Source organism: Phyllobates terribilis, unplaced genomic scaffold (genome assembly GCF_046119375.1).
Source record: "Phyllobates terribilis strain yellow unplaced genomic scaffold, ASM4611937v1 Scaffold_3__8_contigs__length_932513732, whole genome shotgun sequence".
NCBI classification, from domain to species: domain Eukaryota; kingdom Metazoa; phylum Chordata; class Amphibia; order Anura; family Dendrobatidae; genus Phyllobates; species Phyllobates terribilis.
Window position 1 is genome coordinate 115,012,921 of NW_027362763.1, and position 20,906 is coordinate 115,033,826.

The following is a 20,906-nucleotide window of genomic DNA, read 5'->3' on the forward strand; positions in this document are numbered from 1 at the left end:
ACATTGTACATTGCACAATGAGTGACAAGCCAGCCGGCTCCGAGTCAAACACCCTGACTCCGCCCCCGCCGTGCAACATCCCCGTTTTACGCGATTTGAGGGTCTTTTGAAGTATTTTTTTTGCGGCGGCCATCATCCGGGGGAGGGGCTGATGATACCACACGCACTTAAAATTCAATCTGCAACAAAAAAGTCACTGACCCCGTTTTTCACATGAAATTTGCAAAATAAAAATAAGCGTACGTGCGGACGCGCCTCCGTTCAGCGCAGCGTCCGTTATCACGCTCATCGCATGAATTACGGAAAAAAAACGTAAACTTTCTTTTTTTGGGCGCACTTTTTTTTCCACCCTATTGGGCTAGCTAAAGGCGAAACTGTCCATGGACAGCCCGCCACCTGCTGCTCGTTCACCGCATTGCATCTCCTAACCCAGATAATGGTGTTTGAGGGTTCCGTGGTCTGCTGCACCACCTGCCTGGGGTCGGCAGATCGCATGGCCCTAATCCGGTTAATTTGTGCACTTTGTGATTTTGGGGTGATCTTTTTCGTGCAAATAGGGCGTAGTCGCAGAGGCGCGGGAGAGGCGGCATATCGTTCGGCCGGTCTCGGCGGTGGGGCACGCACCGGTCTCGCGACCGCCGGGGCGACGGAACGGCCGCAGCGGCCCAAAGAAGCGCCACGGCGAGGGGGAAAAAAAATCCGCAAAAGCGGAGATGCTGCCCTCCCGGGCGTCGCCCCAGGGCCCGGCGTACCGATTTTCGAGGCAATCCGCCAAAATTTCCGTTTTTCCAGAGTCAGGCTGTAACCCTTCAGGTGGGAATGCTGCACTCGGAGAGGATCTCCTTTCATGTGCTATCCGGACTCTCTCACTCCCTTTTGCTAGGTCTTGCCTGGCTACAGAGACATGAACCCATCCTGAATTGGTGATCTGGTGAGGTGCTCCGTTGGGGGCAGGATTGTCATGAGACTTGCCTGGTTCCGGTTCGTCTGGCTCGACCTCCGTCTACTCCGGCTAATCTACCTGGTCTGCCGGCACACTACTGGTCCTATGCGGACGTCTTCGACAAGAAGGAAGCTGAGACACTACCACCTCATAGGCTGTATGATTGCCCTATCGACCTGGTACCCGTTGCTTCTCCTCCCCGCGGGCGTATCTACCCCTTGTCGCTGGCTGAGACCCGGGCCATGACTGAGTACATCGAGGAGAATCTTGCTAGGGGATTCATCCAGAAATCTACTTCCCCGGCTGGAGCAGGATTCTTCTTCATTAAAAAGAAAGACGGCTCGCTTCGGCCGTGTATTGAATACAGGGGTCTTAACCAGATTAACATCAAGAATATGTACCCCCTGCCTCTAATCTCGGAACTGTTCGAGTGCCTTAAAGGCGCAAGGGTCATCACCAGGCTCGATCTTCGTGGGGCATACAATTTGGTCCGGATCCGCCAGGAAGACGAGTGGAAGACGGCATTCAACACCCGGGACGGTCACTATGAATACCGCGTGATGCCCTTTGGTCTCTGTAATGCCCCAGCCGTCTTCCAGGAGCTGGTTAACGACATCTTCCGTGATCTCTTGTATTCTTGCGTAGTGGTGTACCTGGATGATATCTTGGTCTTCTCTCCGGATCTGCCCACACACCGGAGGAATGTTCGTCAGGTTCTGCTAAGGCTCCGGCAGAATCGTCTCTACGCAAGACTTGAGAAATGTCTCTTCGAACAGACTTCCCTTCCGTTCCTGGGATATATTATCTCCGAGACTGGTCTTCGGATGGACCCCGAGAAGTTTTCTGCCGTCTTAAAATGGCCCCGACCGGAGGCGTTGAAGGCGATTCAGCGATTCCTGGGCTTCGCAAATTATTATCGCCTCTTCATCCCTCATTTCTCCTTTCGGACTGCTCCCATCTCCACGCTCACCCGTAAGGGAGCAAATCCCAAGGAATGGACTTCCGAAGCGGAGGAGGCCTTCGTCTCCCTAAAACAAGCTTTCTCCTCCGCCCCTGTGCTGCACCGTCCGGATTGCAACAAGCAGTTCTTCCTGGAGGTTGATGGTTCCTCCTCCGGAGCCGGAGCGGTGCTCACCCAGAAATCCCCATCCGGGAGAATGGTAACCTGTGACTTCTTCTCCAAGCTCTTCTCCTCATCGAGCGCAACTACTCCATAGGAGATCGTGAGCTGCTTGCCATCAAATTGGCGCTGGAGGAGTGGCGCTACCTGCTGGAAGGGGCTCTGCACCCGGTGATCATCTACACAGATCACAAAAACCTGGCCTCTTTACAAAACGCCCAGAGACTCAATCCGCGTCAGGCCCGGTGGTCTCTGTTCTTTGCCAGTAAGTGTAGGGATAGTCCAGGTGGAAAGGAAAATAAAGTGGCAAATCTACTGTATTACTGAAGCTAGAAACGGAGGGTGCTGTGCCTGATACTGCGTGTGCCAATCGGATGTCCTTGAACTGTCCAGTAAACTTTTGTTGGTTAAAATGAATTGGATGTGCACTGAGTTGTGTACGGCTGTTCCTAAATATGTATTTAGTGCCCCAAAGTCGTAGTCTATATGCCTTTAAGATGTAGCAGAGCCAGCAGCTGCCTGATTATGTTTGCACAATGTTAATATTTTAGTTTGCAGATAATGTACACGAGAATTCAGTACATACACACGTGGTCAAAATTGTTGATACTCCTCATTTAATGAAAGAAAAACCCACAATGGTCACAGAAATAACTTGAATCTGACAAAAATAATAATAAATTAAAAATCTATGAAAATGAACAAAATGAAAGTCAGTCATTGCTTTTTAACCCTGCTTCCACAGAATTTAAAAAAAAATGAAACTCATGAAATAGACCTGGACAGAAATGATGGTACCCCTGAAAATAATGTGACAAAAGGGACATGATAAATCAAGTTGTGTCCACTAATTAGCATCACATGTGTCTACAATTGTAACGGGTCTGGGAGGCGGAACCTCTGAGCTACTATACAAGGGGGCGGACCTTGTAAGGGAGCGGGTGGCAACCAGGGATGACGGGCAGGCAGTCACAGCAGGTGACCGGGACAGTCTCTGAGAGAACGGGCTGGAGGTCACGGCAAGTGACCGGGCAGTCTCTAGATGAACGGGCAGGGGGTCACGGCAAGTGATCGGGGCAGTCTCTGGAAGAACGGGCAGGGAGTTACGGCAAGCGACCGGGGCAGTCTCTGGGTAAAGGGTAGGTACGACCTGTGATGGCAGAGCCTCCGGGTAGGCTAGCAGGCAGGTGGTAGATGTGTGCTCCCAGGTGAGCAAGCGAGAGTCTCTGGAATGGTAGGTGGTCACAACACGTGACGGCGAAGCCTCCAGGTAGGCTAGCAGGCAGGTAACAGGTGGGCGCTCCCAGGTGAGCGGGCAGGAGTCTCTGGAAAGGCAGATGGTCACAGCACGTGACGGCGGAGCCTCCAGGTAGGCAAGCAGGCAGGTAACTGATGTGCGCTCCCAGGTCAGCGGGCAAGCTGGTCCATAGACAGACTGACAGGAGTTGGAAGGCAGACCGTCGGACCTCAGGCTAGCAGGCAGGTAGCAGACGTGCGCTCCCGGGTGAGCGGGCAAGCTGGTCCTTAGACAGACTGACTGGAGTTGGAAGGCAGACCGTCGGACCTCAGGCTGGCAGGCAGGTGACTGGATATCAGGCAGGACAAAGACAGCAAGCTGGCAGGAATCTGGCAGGTAACTGGCAACGGGACCTGAGGGCTGAAGCACAGGTGAGACACAGTGCAAACAACATTGCTCGGGCACCTCCATTTTGGAGGAGGTGCCTTTTATATGGGAGGTCCTCCGGCAATTGGCCGGGGACTCCTTAGGACGGCGCGCGCGGTCCCTTTAAGAGAGGGGGAGCGCGCGCGCGCGCGCCCTAAGCACACTGCCGGGGAAGGAGCGCGCGCCGGAAGCAGCGGGGAGAGCGGCGCTGGAGGACGCCGTGCCAGGAGCGGGGAGGTGAGAGGGACGGCGTCTCTGCCTAGAACGGGGCAGAGACGCCGATGCTACAACAATCTTGTAATCAGTTAGTGGGCCTCTATATAGGGCTACAGATACTCACTGTGCTGTTTGGTGACATGGTGTGTACCACACTCAACATGGACCAGAGGAAGCAAAGGAAAGAGTTGTCTCAGGAGATTAGAAACAAAATTAGAGACAAGCATGTTAAGGGTAAAGGTTATAAGACCATCTCCAAGCAGCTTGATGTTCCTGTGACTACAGTTGCACATATTATTCAGAAATGTAAGATCCATGGGAGTGTAGCCAACCTCCCTGGACATAGCCGCAGGAGGAAAATTGATGACAAATCAAAGAGACGGATAATACGAATGGTAACAAAAGAGCCCAGGATAACTTCTAAAGAGATTAAAGGTGAACTTCAAGCTCAAGGAACATCAGTGTCAGATCGCACCATCCGTCGTTGTTTGATCCAAAGTGGACTTCATGGGAGACGACCAAGGAGAACACCATTGTTGAAAAAAAGTCATAAAAAAGCCAGACTGGAATTTCCCAAACTACATGTTGTCAAGCCACAAAGCCTCTGGGAGAATGTCCTATGGAATGATGAGACAAAAATGGAAGTTTTTGGCAAGGCACATCAGCCATGTTCACAGACGGAAAAATGAAGCATATCAAGAAAAGAACACTGTCCCTACTGTGAAACATGGAGGAGGCTCTGTTATGTTCTGGGGATGGTTTGCTGCATTTGGCACAGGGTGTCTTGAATCTGTGCAGGGTACAATGAAATCTCAAGACTATCAAGGGATTCTAGAGAGAAATTTGCTGCTCAGTGTCAGAAAGCTTGGTCTCAGTCGCAGGTCATGGGTCTTACAACAGGATAATGACCCAAAACACACAGCTAAAAACACCCAAGAATGGCTAAGAGGAAAACATTGGACTATTCTGAAGTGGCCTTCTATGAGCCCTGACCTAAATCCTATTGAGCATCTTTGGAAAGAGCTGAAACACGCCGTCTGGAAAAGGCAACCTTCAAACACGAGACAACTGGAGCAGTTTGCTCATGAGGAGTGGGCCAAAATACCTGTCGAGAGGTACAGAAGTCTCATTGACAGTTACAGGAATCGTTTGATTGCAGTGATTGCCTCAAAAGGTTGTTCAACAAAATATTAAGTTAAGAAGAACCATCATTTCTGTCCAGGCCGATTTCATGAGTTTATTTTTTTTTTAATTCTGTGGAAGCAGAGTTGGAAAGCAATGTCTGACTTTCATTTGTTCATTTCAAAGATTTTAGTTTATTATTACTAATAACTGACTAATTTCAATCTGTCTTGGAGTTTCCTATAGCTTGTAACATGTCATAGATATAATTACATATATCTTTTCCCCCATGCACTTGCACTTTAGTCTATTTACATGTACGCACATTCCATATACTTGTTGTGTATTACAGTATTTGGCATTATATGGATATACTATGTATACTGTATATCCATTTGATGTATCGTCACTCATTTTATTATTCCTGCACTTTCTTTACTTTTCTATCATTAATAAATAGGTTTTCCTATAATTCAGTCTCACTCCTGTGCACTTATTGTTTATTATACTTAATTTTTTATTAATTATTTTTTCACTTTCAATATGGGACTTCTAGCACTTATATATCAATATGGTGATCTAATATTTTTATTTGTGTATTCTTCTGAGTGTACATCCTCCTTTTTCCCCTCATTAATAGTATAATTGCCAGACCTGAAATACCAAGCACTTTCCACCTATTGTGTCCCCCATTTCCTTGTAGATTGTAAGCTTGCGAGCAGGGACCTCACTCCTGATGTAACTGTTTAAACTGTCTTACCTTGTATTGAATTTATTGTTTGTATATGTCCCCGCTTAATTGTAAAGTGCTGCGGAATATGTTGGCGCTATATAAATAAAAATTATTATTATTATTATTATTATGTCCACTTTATCACTGGGGTTCTGTTTATATAATATAACTTCTATTTTTTTATCCCCAGTTGGTTATTAATTATCTAATGATTTGCACTGTTTTCATTCTCATACACCTTTCTATGATTATATCAAGGGACGACCATCATGACACTTCCTTGCTTCCTTTATGACTGAAGTATTGATTAATGGCTCTATGCTGGGGAGATCTTATGATGTGCTTATCCTTACTTGGATTTGGTGCATCTCTTTCCATACTGCGATAAGCTTTCCCGTGGTGTGCGCTTTCGGTTGCAGGCCGAATTAGGTTGCCGTGATGACGTGTCCTCCAACGTCACTTCTCCCCTCCTCCCGGGCTGACGCGTCGGCCGGTGGGCGGGGCCTGGTGACATGGTACGCTGCTGCTGCGGCTTCTGGAAGCGCCGATGCAGCCACACGTGAGTACACTGAGCACGGCCCAATATAAGGGAGCTTCCCTGCCCCCTATGTATCCTTCCCCCCGAAGAAGCGGCACGTAAAACGCGCGTTGGGGTTGTCCTTTTTCTCACAGTCACCAGGTTGTATTGCTTCTTCCCTCCACTCCCTATATACCTGCCGTGTTATGATGTCTTATGTTTGCTTTATGCTGAATGGATCTCTCTTGACACTACAGTCTATATTGCATTTTAATCAGAACTCAGCTATATGTCTTCTCGTCATAACTCCTGGTCTTCCTAGGGTTTTTGTGGAAGTGTTACCATATTGAGTTTTAATTTTTTTTGCTTCAAGGTTATATACAGCACTATCTGTGGACTCTGTTTCCTCATATATATTGCATGCAACACTTTATAGCCTCTACTGATAGTTTATTCTCTTGACAGGTTTTCATACCGTTGAGTTTATTTGTGTGACTCTATACCTTGGGTCCTCACTATCACTAATTGCTATATTATTATTATTTTTTCTATTTCATGTGACACTTTACAGATTTTTTCTGATTGATTGGATAGGCCTTCTATGCCTTTATATTATCCTTGTATGTGCTGATACCTATTACCTCGCTCATACTCTCGGTCATACTCCCAACCTACAGACTGTGGGATCCTTCTATTTACTTCTCCTTTTTTAGTACTGTGTTTTTTACTGACTGTTTTAATGAATTGAAATAAATATTGATTTTATTGGCATCTATTCTTCATTTATTTTGATTGGATTGCTTTAAGACTGAAGTATTGCATTTAATAGGCCCCTTTACGCCTTTGGATTAAAATGTGATATGTTGCAGTTGTGCAAAGTACTTATGCAAAAGACATGTAAATTATACTTGTGACGAATGCAAACAGTAAATTTAGCACCGTGAACCTTATTTACCATTTTATATAGAAAAACTGAACTTTTTATTTATTTATTTTTTTTTTTTTTTAAATATATTTACATACAGTTTGATGTGACTAGTAATAGTTTACAGTTATATAAAGATTATTTTTTATGTGCAAAGGTGCAATATGCATGAATATTGCAATAAGGTCATGTAACATTTTTTGATACAATAAAAATTAAGTTTTGATTTCATTTTTCATTTGTTTATGAACAACCATGTTCACATACAGTATAATAATGCAACAGGTATTCAAATAAAACACTTAAATTAGCTAAAAATCAAGACTTTAATATGTCCGGTCAAAAATGACCGGAACATTATAAGTGTATAGTAGACCCGAACAGAACAGCAGGGTTAAGTCAAAACAATTTGAGCAACTCGGAATTTGTTTTACATTTTTTAGACTTTTTAAGTTTGTGGAAGCAGTGGCACAGAGAACGCGGACTCAGTGGTACAATAAAACAAGTGGTTTATTAACTATTTACAAAATTATTAAATTATATATCAATGGCAATACAGACAGTGTAGAGCGCTCTCTGCGCTCTCTCTCTGTCTCTTGCTTGTGGTCACCGTCTGGCCCTGTTTCTGGGCCTGTTTATCTGAACGATGCCCTATAAAATATCAAACGTAGCGCTACAGCACTAACAAGTATGACACCAATAGCTTAGCTGTCGACTAGATATCCTTGATTTTCCCTGACACAGGTAACCACTGTCTGTTACGCTCACTAAACCTTGCGTGGCTCAGTTATACTCCTACTGAGCTTCACACCAAGAACATGTGCTGAGTACAATTACCACTGTAACATCAATATTCACATAAAGTATATGCAACATACATCATTGTACAGGGTCGGACTGGGGTGTCTGGGGCCCACAGGGAGAACTGACTCTAGGGGCCCACCTACAGCCATATGCAAATATCTGTTATCCGCTATCCCTGTTATAGTGGAGCATTGACTGGCGGCTCCTGCACATCTACTGTGCGACACTAACTGGGATGTAGAATTACGGTAGTTTGCATTAAAGGGGTTCTTTGGTTAAAACAAGTTATCACCGATCCATGGGATCCACAGGATCGGTGATCACTTATTGATCGTTTGGGTCCGAACATTGGAAAACGCGCCTATCAGAAGAATGGGGAAGTTTCATCCCTGACAGGACACTTATCCCCATTTTAAAATGCAGCTTCCAAAAAAGAGCAGCGCTCACAGTCCCTGAGGAAATGAATGGATCAGTGGTCACATCTCACCACTGACATTATACACAGGAGCTCTGTATATAGTGCACAGGTAATACAGTGGTCACCAGTGACATTATACACAGGAGCTCTGTATATAGTGTACAGATAATACAGTGGTCACCAGTGACATTATACACAGGAGCTCTGTATATAGTGTACAGGTAATACAGTGGTCACCAGTGACATTATACACAGGAGCTCTGTATATAGTGTATAGTGTACAGGTAATACAGGGATCACCAGTGACATTATACACAGGAGCTCTGTATATAGTGTACAGTGTACAGGTAATACAGTGACCACCAGTGACATTATACACTGGAGCTCAGTATATAGTGTCAGTGTACAGGTAATACAGGGTTCACCAGTGACATTATACACAGGAGTTCCGTATATAGTGTCAGTGTACAGGTAATACAGTGATCACCAGTGACATTATACACTGGAGCTCTGTATTTAGTGTACAGGTATTACAGTGGTCACCAGTGACATTATACACAGGAGCTCTGTATATAGTGTACAAGTAATACAGTGGTCACCGGTGACATTATACACAGGAGCTCTGTATATAGTGTACAGGTAATACAGTGATCACCAGTGATATTATACACAGGAGCTCAGTATATAGTGTACAAGTAATACAGTGGTCACCAGTGACATTATACACAGGAGCTCTGTATATAGTGTACAGGTAATACAGTGGTCACCAGTGACATTATACACAGGAGCTCTGTATATAGTGTACAGATAATACAGTGGTCACCAGTGACATTATACACAGGAGCTCTGTATATAGTGTACAGGTAATACAGTGGTCACCAGTGGCATTATGCACAGGAGCTCTGTACATAGTGTATAGTGTACAGGTAATACAGTTGTCACCAGTGACATTATACACAGGAGCTCTGTATATAGTGTACAGGTAATACAGTGGTCACCAGTGACATTATACACAGGAGCTCTGTACATAGTGTATAGTGTAAGGTAATACAGTGATCACCAGTGACATTATACACAGGAGCTCTGTATATAGTGCACAGGTAATACAGTGGTCACCAGTGACATTATACACAGGAGCTCTGTATATAGTGTACAGATAATACAGTGGTCACCAGTGACATTATACACAGGAGCTCTGTATATAGTGTACAGGTAATACAGTGGTCACCAGTGACATTATACACAGGAGCTCTGTATATAGTGTATAGTGTACAGGTAATACAGGGATCACCAGTGACATTATACACAGGAGCTCTGTATATAGTGTCAGTGTACAGGTAATACAGTGGTCACCAGTGACATACACAGAAGCTCTGTATATTGTGTATACATAATACAGTGATCACCAGTGACATACACAGGAGTTCTGTATATACTATACACACACATGGTCAGAATTGTTGGTACCCCTCATTTAATGAAAGAAAAACCCACAATGGTCACAGAAATAACTTGAATCTGACAAAAGTAATAATAAATTAAAAATGTATGAAAATGAACAAATGAAAGTCAGACATTGCTTTTCTGCTTCCACTGAATTTTAAAAAAAATTAAACTCATGAAATAGGCCTGGACAGAAATGATGGTACCCCTGAAAATAATGTGACAAAAGGGACATGTTAAGTCAAGTTGTGTCCACTAATTAGCATCACAGGTGTCTACAATCTTGTAATCAGTCAGTGGGCTTGTATATAGGGCTACAGATACTCACTGTGTTGTTTGGTGACATGGTGTGTACCACACTCAACATGGACCAGAGGAAGCAAAGGAAAGAGTTGTTTCAGGAGATTAGAAAGAAAATTATAGAAAAGCATGTTAAAAGGTAAAGGTTATAAGACCATCTCCAAGCAGCTTGATGTTCCTGTGACTACAGGTGCACATATTATTCAGAAATTTAAGATCCATGGGACTGTAGCCAACCTCCCTGGACGTGGCCGCAGGAGGAAAATTGATGACAAATCAAAGAGACGGATAATATGAATGGTAACAAAAGAGTCCAGGAAAACTTCTAAAGAGATTAAAGGTGAACTTCAAGCTCAAGGAACATCAGTGTCAGATCGTACTATCCACCGTTGTTTGATCCAAAGTGAACTTCATGTAAGACGACCAAGGAGAACACCATTGTTGAAAAAAAAAATAATAAAAAAGCCAGACTGGAATTTGCCAAACTACATGTTGACAAGCCACAAAGCTTCTGGGAGAATGTACTATGGACAGGTGAGACAAAAATGGAAGTTTTTGGCAAGGCACATCAGCTCTATGTTCACAGATGGAAAAATGAAGCATATCAAGAAAAGAACACTGTCCCTACTGTGAAACATGGGGGAGGCTGTTATGTTCTGGGGCTGCTTTGCTGCATCTGGCACTACCAAAGGGATTCTATAGAGAAATGTGCTGCCCAGTGTCAGAAAGCTTGGTCTCAGTCGCAGGTCATGGGTCTTGCAACAGGATAATGACCCAAAACACACAGCTAAAAACACCCAAGAATGGCTAAGAGGAAAACATTGGACTATTCTGAAGTGGCCTTCTATGAGCCCTGACCTAAATCCTATGGAGCATCTTTGGAAAGAGCTGAAACACGCCGTCTGGAGAAGGCAACCTTCACACACAAGACAACTGGAGCAGTTTGCTCATGAGGAGTGGGCCAAAATAGCTGTCGAGAGGTGCAGAAGTCTCATTGACAGTTACAGGAATGGTTTGATTGCAGTGATTGCCTCAAAAGGTTGTTCAACAAAATATTAAGTTAAGAAGAACCATCATTTCTGTCCAGGCCTATTTCATGAGTTTATTTTTTTTAAAATTCTGTGGAAGCAGAAAAGCAATGTCTGACTTTGATTTGTTCATTTTCAAAAATTAGTAATTTATCAGATTCAAGTTATTTCTGTGACCATTGTGGGTTTTTCTTTCATTAAACGAGGGGTACCAACAATTTTGACCACGTGTGTAGTGTAAGTGTACATGTAATACACTGACTCACCAGTGATGTCTCTAGGTGAAGTCCTTCATCTTCGCTTTTCTTCTTCATCTGGCACAGACAGCCATCACTTCTTCCAGCCAGGAATCATCTCTGCAGAAAATAACACACAGTTATCAATAACTGATCTCTTCTAGAGAATATTCCCACTTTTCCCCCCGACTTCTACACTACACCAGTTGAAGAAAAAAAGCAACATAGTGCCGTCCTGCACAGTAACAGGACCCCTCTTTTGTCCCATCCCATGGAAAACAATTTCCTAAAAAGTAAATTATATTACAGAAGTAATAATGTAATAATAATAATTGGAATCTAAAGTAATAATGTTCCCCACTGGTCACCATAAACTAATAAAGTATGTTCCTCAATCTGGCTCCCAAACAGTAATTAAGTCCCTTGTCTAGCCAGGCACCCCCATATGTCCCTTCTGGCCACCATTTGTCTAGTGTGACCCCTCCATATATTTATCCTAGCACACGTGTATCGAGCCTGCCCCCTCTTATATACCCATCCTAGCCCCCCCATGTGGCCAGTCTGCCCTCCCCACATATCCATCCTTGCCTCCATATTTCCAGCCTGCGCCCCCATATATCCCACCCATATATAATCCATGTGTCCAGCCTGCTCTCTACATACACATCCTGGCCTCCATGTGTCCAGCCTCCCCCCCTCATAAATCCATACTGCCCTTACCCCCTGCATATATCCATCCTGACACCCCCCATATATCCAGCGTGCCCCTCCATATATTTATGCTAGCCCATGTGTATCGAGCCCGCCCCCCCCCACGTATTCATCCTAGCTCCCCATGTGTCCAGTCTGTCCCCCCCCATATATCCATCCTGGCCTCCATGTTTTCAGCCTGCCCCCCCATATATCCATCCTGGCCTCCATGAGTCCAGCCTGCCCCCCCCATATATCCTTCCTGGCCTCCATGAGTCCAGCCTGCCCCCCCATATATCCATCCTGCCCCCCATATATCCATCCTGGCCTCCATGGGTCCAGCCTGCCCACCCCCCTTTGCCTGGGTCCAGCCAGGGTTCCCCCTTGTGTGTCCAGCCAGGGCCCCCCCTTGTGTGTCCAGCCAGGGCTCCCCCTTGTGTGTCCAGCCAGGGCTCCCCCTTGTGTGTCCAGCCAGGACTCCCCCCCTTGAGAGTCCAGCCAGGGCTCCCCCCTTGTGTGTCCAGCCGGGACCCCCCTTGCGTGTCCAGCCAGGGTTCCCCCTTGTGTGTCCAGCCAGGGACCCCGTTGCGTATCCAGCCAGGGCTCCCCCCTCCTGTGTCCAGCTTGGCCCCCCCCTCATGTGTCCAGCTTGGCCCCCCTCGTGTGTCCAGCCAGGGTTCCCCCTTGTGTGTCCAGCCAAGGCCCCCCCTCGTGTGTCCAGCCAGGGTTCCCCCCTCTTGTGTCCCACCAGGGTTCCCCCCTTGTGTGTCCCGCCAGGGTTCCCCCCTTGTGTGTCCAGCCAGGGTTCCCCCCTTGTGTGTCCAGTCAGCTACCCCCTTGTGTGTCCAGCCAGGCTACCCCCTTGTGTGTCCAGCCAGGGTTCCCCCCTTGTGTGTCCATCCTGGACCACCGCTTTTGTGTCCACTTGGCTCCCCCCTTGTGTGTCCAGCCAGCCTACCCCCTTGTATGTCCAGCTGGGCTCGCCTTGTGTGTCCAGCCAGGGTTGCCCCTTGTGTGTCCAGGGAGGGTTCCCCCCCTGTGTGTCCAGCCAGGCTACCCCCTTGTGTGTCTGTCCAGCTGGGCTCCCCCTTGTGTGTCTGTCCAGCTGGGCCCCCCCTTGTGTGTCTGTCCAGCTGGGCCCCCCCTTGTGTGTCCAGCTGGGCCCCCCCTTGTGTGTCCAGCTGGCCCCCCGCCTTGTGTGTCCAGCCAGTGGGTCCAGACCATTACACACACACACACACACACACACACACACCTCTTACCTTCCTGAGCTCCCGTGCGGTGTCCTCCTTCTCCTGAGTTGCGCGCCTCCTTCACAGCAGGCGCATGACGATGACGTCATACACCTACCGGCGAAGGGAGACACGCAGCTTCAGCTGCTTTACTGGGACGTGCGCCGCGGTGGTTCAGGTAATGAACGCTGCGTGCGCGCGTCCCTGCATACACTGTGCCTGCGCTTTTAAAGGGCCCGTGCCCCTTAAAACCGCAGGATTTTTTTTTGTTCTCTTCTCCCCCCTCTACTCTGCAGCAGGGGGCGGGGCCCACCGGGAAATTTCCCGGTATCCCGCCAGCCCAGACCGACCCTGTCGTTGTATGAATATTGGTATAAATGCACACTAATCTATAATAGTTAAAGATAGACTGGACTGTCAGCCAATGGTGTCTGGGTCGAATCAGTATGGGTCTCCGTCAACCTGCTCTATTTTCCCATGGCAGTCGCCGCACCAGACCCTAACAGGAGCCCACACTACACTTTCCTGCAAGGATGAAAGTCTCACACTGTGGGCCATAGTCAATTTCTTCTACCACAGACCTTCTGTCCTTGCCTCCAATTTCCAGAGAGAGACAACTCATGCTCCCTTCTGCTCACATAACCGAATTTCTGTCCTTCCAATTGGGTCTACGCTCACACGACCGAATTTCCATTTCTGCAATCGGGTCTGTGCTATCTGCTATCTTTAGCCTCGACAATCAGGATCTCCTAGCCTCTGTAAGTGACTCGCCCAGGGTGATGGGGATGACTCGGTACCCGGGCTTTTCGCCTGACCTTCGGGATGTCACGGTGGTTGGCTCCCGGGCCCGTACTCTGCGGTCAGCTTTTAAAAAGGGATTGGTTTGTTTATTAGTTTTATTAAAATTTGTGACGCCACCTGTGGTTTCTGGTGAGATTCACCAGCGCTGCGGCAGTCCACTGAGGCCGGTGATAAGGCAGCTTAGATGGTATCGCTTCCCACAGGTGGAGCAGGGCCTCAGGGCAGCGTAGGAGGGGGGATGCAGGGCAGGCGAGACAAATCCAGGTCAGAGCAAGAACAGGGACGGACACGATAGTCACTTCAGTACCTTTTACTGGTGGAAATTCAGACACATCCCAGAGCACTGTAGGGTGAAGGGTGCATATCAGAATCCTCCCCAATGAGCGGGTGTAGGGCCTCCTGTTTCTTGCCTCTGCGTAGTAAGTTTATGACCTGCCTGGAGCTAGGCCTAACTTTGTCTCTGTCCTGCGCTGGCTGACCTTGTGGTAGGGCCTTTTCTTGGAATACACGCTCCCAGCTTACGGGGCCTATGTGTCTCCTGGCTCTGTTACGTATCAGCACTTTAGCGATCCTGGGACCTGTAGTTCTCCAGGGATTCCGGTTATACCTTACTGGGTCATAGAGATCCCGGTAAGCTCAGATCCGGTGTCCGGTAATGCTTCGGGGTGAGCTAGTTAAGCTCCTTTGCCCCCTATGTACTAACTTCTCCACTCGCCTTCGGCCTTCTCGGGCCCTCACTAGGCTATACACACTAACGGCAGCTTGCCACGCTTCACCGATCTTATGGCGCCGGCACACCTAAGCTCACTATTCAGAGCTACAACTGAGTCTGGACTGTGCTCCACTGCAGGAACTCTCTCAACAGACTTGACTAGGCTGAGCTCAACTCTGTATTCAGGTCTGTGCTTGCTGAACTCTCCAGAGGAACTGAACTGCCTGACTCCACCTTCCCTTTTTATATCCGTAACGGGCTCCCTCTGCTGGTCTGAGGTGGAAGGTGGAGATGTGTGAATGTTTATGGGGGCCTCTTGTGGAGGATTCCATCAATGCACTCTTCCAGGATCTGTGATACCAAGCGCAGCTGGGCGTCACATTCCCCCCTAGCAAAGCTTAGCACTCCCGGTACATTTTATAACAATAAGAAACATTAACAATCTTCCCTTTATGGGAGGCACCAAGCTTAAACGTTGCATAATAATATCAACAAATACAAAGTGTCCTCAGAATTCAAGTCTCTTGTGGTGAGGTTCCCAAACAGGATGTCCATCTCACAGAGTAGAGTACTTGGTGGTTTGAGGGACCTGTCCCAAACCCTCAACGTAGGCCCTGGGGTGGCTGCAGGGCATGGAGATCCCAAGTTGGACCTCCAATAGAGCCACTCCAGACAGGTTTTCATTCGGTGGTCACCTAAAGGGGCACTCCTGGGAGCCCAATTATATACAATAAATAGTTTTTGGGCTGCACACAGTCCTCAGCCACGAAGTTCTTTATGCAAACAATAAAGGAATTAATCAGGTAAAGTGTCCATGTCACTTGAACTGTTCAATAATAAAGCAAAGCACAAAATAATATACATTAGTACAGTACATTACAATTTAATACCCCAGGGGTAACTATCTACATTTGTCAGAGGTTAGCTATCTTACTGCTTGTACCTGAGAGGGGGTTTACCTCGCGTGCTACGTGTTGATCTGCGTAGTGCGGTGGTCTGTGAGGTATCAATGTCTGTACTATCAATTACCCTACCAGTTCTACGTGTGACTATGTTGTAAAACTGCCTTAACCTCTCTCTGGAACTGGTAAGTCTACCATTGGCTGGGCCTTCTTGCTCTACTCCTGCCGGGGATCCTTCGTCCGGGGATTCTTCTTGAGCTGGCTCTTCTGCGGCACTAGGCTCTTCTGCAGCACTTACAGGTTCAACTTGCTGTGGAGGGTCTTCTGGTTGTTGAAAGAATTGGAGTATTGGAAAGATTACTGCTCCTCCTAGTTGGGGCCAATCTGCTGGGAAGTCTCCTAAGTCAGTATGGATTACTGCTTCTTTAGGCTCCTCCTGGATAATGAAAGGCACTTCTTCTTGGGGTTTCAGTAGATTTGGACATAACTTTAGATGGTCCCTGGATACTGTGGCAGTTGTCCTTCCTCCATCTCGACTAATTATGCAGGTCTTCTTATTATCAAATCTTGACTTCAGCACAGTGTAGGGTTCTTTCTCTCACTGGTCATCAAGTTTGTGGTTCCTTCTTTTCCTTTTCAATACTATTTCACCAGGTGTGAAAGGCTCTGCGGGTGAACGTTTATTGTAGTGCGCCTCTTGCTTATCCCTCACCCAGGTGAGACTGTCCTCGACACAGGCTTGTACCCTTCTGTACTGCTCTTGTCTGGTCATGTCCCAGTCCTCAGTGGTCACATCCGCTTCTGGTTCTACTACACCAAGCTCCAGATCCATAGGCAACTTCCCAGGTCTTGCACGCATAAGATATGCCGGAGTACAATTGGTGGAACTCACGGGTATGTGGTTGTACAGATCCACTAGGTCAGGTAGTAGGTCTGGCCACTGATTTCTCTCCTCAAGTGGTATGATCTTCAGCAGGTCGATGATGATGTTGTTCATCTTTTCACAGAAACCGTTGGTTTGTGGGTGGTACGGTGTAGTTCTTATCTTTTTACACCCGTACAGATGGCACAACTCCTTAAACAATTCAGCCTCAAAGGCCGGGCCTTGGTCCATCAGCACCTGCTCAGGGTATCCATGGAGTCCGCAGAAACACGCCTGGAAGGTCTTTGCTGCTGTCTCCGCCGTCAGGTCCTTGACGGGGGCGACCACCAGGAACCTAGAGTAGTGATCCACCATGGTCAGGGCGTAGGAGTACCCTGACCTGCTGGGTGACAACTTGACATGGTCCAGGGCCACGATCTCCAGGGGTCGAATCGTCTTGATGGGTTGCAGGGGTGCCTTCTGGCTGCTGTAGTCTTTTCTTCTGAGGCCACAGGGTCCACAGTCTTGGCACCACCGCTCAATGGAGCTGCGCATTACTACCCAGTAGAATCGACACTTCAGCAGGGTCTCTAGCTTTTTCCAGCCAAAGTGTCCCGCCTAATCGTGGTAGGCCTCCAACACCATTTCTTGCGGCCCGCCCGGTATTTAATTGTAAATTGGTAATTTGGCAGCTGAGCCATCCATCGTTGTTCCAGTGCTCCTAGCTTGGCTGTTTCAAGATGGGTCAAAGGGTTGTTATCAGTGAAGGCAGTGAACTTGCTGGAGGCCAGGTAGTGCTTAAATCTTTCAGTGATGGCCCAGACCAAGGCCAGGAACTCCAAATTGAAGCTGCTATAGTTCTCTGGGTTCCTCTCGGTCGGGCGGAGCTTCCTGCTTGCGTATGCGATTAACTTCTCCTGGCCATTCTGCTTCTGACTTAAGACAGCTCCCAGCCCTTCGTTGCTGGCATCTGTATACAGCAGGAACGGTTGGCTGTAGTCAGGGTAGGCTAGGATCTCATCGCCTGTCAGGATCTCCTTCATCTCCTGAAATGACTCGACTTGCTCCTTACCCCAGTGGAATGGGGGATTTCTGCCTTTGGGGGACTGCCCTACCAGGAGGTCTTGCAGAGGGGCTGCTTTCTTAGTATAGTCTTTTACAAACCTCTGGTAGTATCCTACTAGTCCCAGGAACTGATGCACCTCCTTGAGGTTCTTCGGCTCCGGCCACTTCTGGATGGCAGCGATCTTCTCCGGGTCTGGTGCTACCCCTTCCGGACTGACAATGTGCCCCAGGTACTGTACCTTTCTCTTGAGCAGGTGGCACTTTGAGGGCTTCAGCTTCATCCCATACCGGGACAGTGAATCAAATACCTCTGCCAGGTGTTTCAAGTGGTCCTCGTACGTTCTGGAGTACACTATCACGTCATCCAGGTATAGTAACACAGTCTCGAAGTTGCGGTGTCCCAGGCAGCACTCCATCAATCTCTGGAACGTTCCAGGGGCATTGCAGAATCCAAACGGCATACTGTTGAACTCGCAGAGTCCCATCGGGGTTGTAAAGGCCGTCTTCTCCCGATCCTCCTCAGCCACAGCTACTTGCCAGTACCCACTAGTGAGGTCAAGGGTGGAAAAGTAATTTGCAGACTTTAAGGCAGCTAGGGACTCCTCTATGTGTGGTAAAGGGTATGCATCTTTATGTGTAATGCGATTTACTTGTCGGTAATCTACACACATTCTCATGCTCCCATCCTTTTTCCTAACTAGCACTAGGGGAGCTGCCCAGGGACTACAACTATCCCTTATTACCCCCGCCTTTCTCATGTCGTGCCACATTTCCTTAGCCTTCTGGTAGTGAGCTGGTGGTATAGGCCTGTAACGTTCATTGATTGGGGCATGGTCGCCTGTGGGGATATGATGTTGAACCCCCTTAATCCTCCCGAAGTCAAATGGATGTTTACTGAACACCTGCGAGTATTCTTGAACCACCCGGTGTACACCCTGTTTTTGATGGGCAGAAGTGGTGTCTGTCCCAACATGGAGCTGTTGACACCAATCCTCCACCTGGGTTGCAGGGTCATTATCCTCCACTTCATCTGGTGAGGCTAAGGACTCCACCTTGTGAATACAATTGTTATTTACAGCATGTAATTTGGCAACAGTGGCATAACGTGGCAATCTGACCTCATCTTCCCCACAGTTGAGAAGACGGACGGGCACCCTCCCATTGCGTACATCTACCACTCCTCTGGTGGTTAAGAGCGTGGGTCTGTGCTCGGAGCAAAGGGGTTCTACTACCGCCTGGTAGCTCTGTCCTCTAAGACCTATAGCAGCTCTACACCAGATGAGCATTTCACTCATTGGGGGGACGACAATGGGTGTGGGGTCCGTTACACGCACATTACCAATTTCACCTTCCGCTAACCTTACTTGCTGTTGGTACATCAGGACTCGGATCTCCTTCTGCAGCGCCCTCCTCTGTCCTGGTCTGGCAGTGTCAGCTATCTGTTGGAGCAAGAACACAACCTCTCCCAAACAGTTACCAACAATGTTTGCTTCGGGGTGAGCTAGTTAAGCTCCTCTGCCCCCTATGTACTAACTTCTCCACTCGCCTTCTGCCTTCTCGGGCCCTCACTAGGCTATACACACTAACGGCAGCTTGCCGCGCTTCACCGATCTTATGGCGCCGGCACACCTAAGCTCACTATTCAGAGCTACAACTGAGTCTGGACTGTGCTCCACTGCAGGAACTCTCTCAACAGACTTGACTAGGCTGAGCTCAACTCTGTATTCAGGTCTGTACTTGCTGAACTCTCCAGAGGAACTGAACTGCCTGGCTCCACCTTCCCTTTTTATATCCCTAACGGGCTCCCTCTGCTGGTCTGAGGTGGAAGGTGGAGATGTGTGAATGTTTATGGGGGCCTCTTGTGGAGGATTCCATCAATGCACTCTTCCAGGATCTGTGATACCAAGCGCAGCTGGGCGTCACATAAGGACTCTGCACCCCTTGCTTAATCCACATCCAATATTGATCTTGTGTTTCTGGACACACTCATCACCTACGTCAGGCCTAGCTACCACAGGTGACTTGTTACAAGTCGGGGCGACGACTGACTTCCTGGCCTGACCCCTGTGGCTTTTGTATTTTTCTGCTGCAGATCACATGTCCCCTGTGTACCTAGCTCTGCTTTCCTCTCATTCAGCCTGCCTTCTGTCCTTTGGTTCCAATACCCTTTCAGGGTCCTACACCTATATTCCTGATCACTACATGGCAGCATCTGCCCACAAATACCTTACAGCTCATTTCTATTATATGAATCACTCACTCTCCTTACATTCCTCCTCTCTTTAAGCTCATCAGTACTTGGATGAGAAAGGTTACTTATGCTCTAGATGCTCCTTGGCGGTGGTCTCAGAGTCACCAATATCCAAACACACTCCTGTGTCTGCTGTATTACATTCTGCCATATGAAATCATCTTCCGCATACCTCCTCGGTGAAACACCAGTGTTGGTACATTCAGATCTGTGAGGTCCCTCCTGACCTGTCTCTTCTGGGACACTGAGGCCCTGAAACACTCTTCCTGTGATTTTGACCTCTACCCTACCCTCTAAGCTAGCCCCGGTCATTCTCTCTTCATCAGACACACATATCGGTAGCATGTAAGGGTGCCGCACTCTCTCTGGTGCGACGTCTTCTCCTTTCGGGGTGTACTCTCCTTGTCACTCGATGAGGAACAGCCTCCGATGCGTAGTCCAATTTTCCCCAATGGTGCTTCACTTGAACCAAAACTCGATTCCCCAGCTGTAATGGTGCCTCCTGCACAGGAGTTACTACAGGATGCCTTTTCCCCTGGGGCTTCTGTACAATCTTAAGTCTCAGTGTTTCTAACCGATGTTGGTGTTCCCACACCAAAGTTGTGGTGTTTATCTACGTACTATCTTCCTCTGGATCAAGCTCTAGCTCAGTAACCTTACGGCTGTTACGTCCAAACAGCAACGTGTAAGGCGTGTACCCTGTCGTAGCATGAACCCGGTTACTGTACACCCAGACCAGTTCTGGTACAAATTCAGGCCATTTCATTTTCCTGTGTCACGGTGTAGGGGAATGCTGGTGAGGAAATAGCAGATACGGGCTGGGTGAGCAGGGAAAACTAATCTGTCCCTAGACTGGGAACCCTGAATAGCCCTGACCCCAAAAGTATCTCTGATGGTGAGAAGGTTCGGGTCTCCACCCTAAG